This window comes from Enhydra lutris, unplaced genomic scaffold (genome assembly GCF_002288905.1).
Source record: "Enhydra lutris kenyoni isolate GAN:26980312 unplaced genomic scaffold, ASM228890v2 scaffoldscaffold2, whole genome shotgun sequence".
In the NCBI taxonomy this organism is placed as follows: Eukaryota; Metazoa; Chordata; class Mammalia; order Carnivora; family Mustelidae; genus Enhydra; species Enhydra lutris.
In genome coordinates, this window is record NW_019154086.1 from 55,328,284 (window position 1) to 55,332,151 (window position 3,868).

The following is a 3,868-nucleotide window of genomic DNA, read 5'->3' on the forward strand; positions in this document are numbered from 1 at the left end:
AAAAAAATGCATTCTGTTGTGGGACAGCCAAGGAGTCCCTAGGGCCAGAATGCCCATTAGGACATTCTCTTTATTCATTGCCTCTTGTCCCTGTTCTTACCAATCTGCACATAATGGAGTGGCTAACCTTGCCTTTAAGGAACCTTAGTTGTTTTTTTTTTTTTCTCTTCTCGTCATTCAAGAATACTCTCCTTACTTTCAGTGCCCCTTTACTTTTCTCCTTTTTCCAATTGTCACTCAGTTCTTGTATTGCAAGGATATCTCCATAGAAGAAATAATGACTTGGTAGTGTTAAGGTGCTGTCTGATATGGTGTAATATGGAGACACAAACATGGGCATCATCCTCTAATATACTTCAGGTATCCTGCTTGCTCATAAAGCCAACAAGCTCTTTTCCTTTCTTTAATTTAGTCTTCCAAACTGATTTTACTGATATATCCTATTTTTTAATACCTTCAGTCTAAATGATATCCATTATTAGATATTATCACATTGTCCACATTTTTTCCCAGTCAAAGCTAACTTATCAAAAGTACAGATAACCTCAAATCTTTTTAAGTTATCAGTCATATTTATCTCAGTCATTACTGGGTAGTATAAAAATTTTGGTGGTCAAACCTTTTTAGTTTCATGTTTTTTCCAATTGAAATCTTTGTAGGGATCTTTAATATGTAAAACAAAAATGGATTTGTTAAGGATATAAATGTGTTTTTATAAGTTCATAGGAGTTTTATGACAACAGTGGGTAGTTTTGATGAAATTGAAATTAGATTATGGATGACAATCTTATAAGCTTTTGCAACCAGTTTACTTTTTATATTCATGATATTCTTTAACGTCTGATTTGTATAAATAGTAGCAAATGGTAATAGTCTTTTTCCTCTTTTTAACTTTTTCTTTTGAAATAATTGTGTATTTACAGAAGTATCACAAGTCCTGTATACCCTTCCTTCAGCTTCCTCTAATATTAATATTTTACATAACCATGATATGTTTATCAAAACTATTGAAATCGGGGTGCCTGGGTGGCTCAGTGTGTTAAACCTCTACCTTCTGCTCAGGTCATGATCCCAGGGTCCTGGGATTGAGCCCTGGAATGGGCTCTCTGCTCATCAGGGAGCCTGCTTCCCCCTCTCTCTCTGCCTGCCTCTCATCTCTCTCTGTCAAATAAATAAATAAAATCTTTTTTAAAAAAAACTAAGAAATTAACATTGATACCATACTATTAACTAAACTGCATATTTTATTCGCATTCCCTCAGTTTTCCCACTTCATGTGTTTTTTCTGTTCTGGACAGTTTCTGTCTTTGTCTTTCATGACCTTGATACTTTTGAAGAGTAATGGTCAGAAATTTTGTACAGTGTCCCTCAATTTGGATATACCTGATGTTTTCTCATGATTGGACCAAGGTTAAAAATTTTGAGGAAAGCGATGCCTGGGTGGCTCAGTCGGGTAAGCATCTGCCTTCAGCTCAGGTCACGATCCCAGTGTCTAGTATCACGTCCCACATTGGGCTTCTTGCTTAGGGGAGCTTGCTTTTCCCTCTGCCTGCTCTTCCTCCTGCTTGCGCACACATTCTCTCTTTCTCTCTGACAAATAAAATCTTCAAAAAAAATTGGGGAAGTATACCACCAGAAGCAGTTGGTTAAGGTGGTGTCTGCTACGTTTCTTATTTTCAAATTCCAGTTGTTTATTGCTCATAATAAGAATACAACCGACTTTCATATAATGATGTGTTCTGCATCCTTGCCAAATTTATTTTTTTATAGATTATATTTTTTTTCAAAGATTTTATTTATTTATTTGACAGAGATCACAAGTAGGCAGAGAGGCAGGCAGAGAGAGAAAGAGAGAGAGAGGAGGAAGCAGGCTGCCTGCTGAGCAGAGAGCCTGATGTGGGACTTGATCCCAGGACCCTGAGATCATGACCTGAGCTGAAGGCAGAGGCGCAACCCACTGAGCCACCCAGGTGCCTGCCAAATTCATTTTTAATTCAACATTTAATAATGTTGATAATAAATGTTAATAATAAACAACATTTAATAATGTTTGTTGCAAGTCCTTTTGGATTTTCTACATAGATAGTCCTATTTTCTGCGATTATAGTTTTACACCTTTCTTTCCAATCTGTGTATCTCATATTTTTCTTACTTCATTCATCTGGGTAGGATTTCCAGTTCAGTGTTAATTAGGAATAATGTGAGTGGGCACTCTTACCTATTACTGATCTTTGGGAGAAAGCACTCAGTTTCTCACCATTAAGTAGGATATTAGTTGTATATGCCCTTTATTAAAAGGTTAAGGCATATTAACCTTTTAACCATATTAAACCTTAACCATATTAAACCTTATTAAACCCATATTAACCTTAACCATATTAAAGGGTTAAGGCATCTCACTTCTGTCTCTAGTTTGCTGTGTTTTTATTACAAATCTTGGATTTGGTCAAATTTGTCTATCTGTTGAAACAATCATATAGTATTTTGTGTTATGTCTGTTAGAGGTTACATTGATTATTAAGAGAGCCTTGCATTCCTCAGATTAACCATGTATTATTTTTATATACTGCTGGATTCAATTTGCTGAAATTTTATTGATGAATTTTACATCTTGTTTATGAGGTATATTGTCAGTGGTTTTCTTCTTATGTCTTTGATTTTGGTTTTACGGTAATGTTAGCCTCAGTATGAGTTGAGAAGTGTTCCTTCTCCATTTTCTTGAAGATACGGTATAGAATTAGAATTTTTCTGTGAAACCATCTGGGCTTGAGAGTTTTTAGAAAATTTTAAATACAGATTCAATTACTTTCTTTATACTTACTAATTATTCTTGAGTTTGATAGCTTGTATTCTTGAAGGAATTTTGTTCTACAGTGGAGATAGAAGGGAAAGGTCTTGGTGGTGTTTCTGCCCCTTATGCAGAGCTGTTGTTCCCCTACCCTGGTCTGCACCACAGAGGATACTTCTTAGGGCTCCCGATCTTTCTGTGAGTACTAGGTAGAATTCATGGAAGAAGAGCCTATGAGACAATGTGGACTCCCCCCAGTATCTTTGGCCCCAAGGGTTCACAGTATTCTGCCGTTCTGGAGTCTGCCTTCATGTTTGCCAGCTATATTAACTGTACTACCTCATGTGGGCTTGTGTCACATCTCCTTTTTCCTGAAGGGAAGACTTTGTATCAGTTGTTTACTTTGCAAACTTAGGTCTCCTATGGAATCACATAAAGTCTAAATTTGAAACTAGTTTTGTTCTTTTTTTGCTGCAGGGTTAAAAGAAATACTTTTTACAGGTCTCTACATCTTGAGGCAAAAGTCTTTATGTTTTTTAAAACACCAATTTCAAGATATATTAAGTTAAGCCAAGTGGTGGAATGTTTATTCTGACCTTTGCACATAAATGATTTAACCTGGAAATACATGATAGTGTGAAGATGACTTGAGAGCTCCCAAAGCACTCTGCAAAATTCAGTTGTCTAGAGAATGTAATTTATTTTGTAGGATTTGGACTTCTATTTGCAGTAAGGAGAGACAACCAAGCAACTTAAGCCTAGATTCTCCTAAAGTATTAGGTAAGTAAGAAAAATAGGCTTGTTAGAAGGAATTCTAGTAAGTTGATTCATAGGTAAAGCTTATTACTTGTAAGCTACTGGATGGAAAATGCTTTGTGTTTGTTATTTATACTCTTTCTATGTCCAAACAAAGGAGCATATTCTTGCAGTAAAAAATTATATATACCTGAATTGAGGTAAACCTGGTCTGATGAGAGTATAGAAGTAGGACAAAAATACCTATAGAAGGTGAAATTAAAAACTTTGTAGAAGAAAATGTAGGAAATATATTGTGACCTAGGATGTAGAAGTCTTAAACAC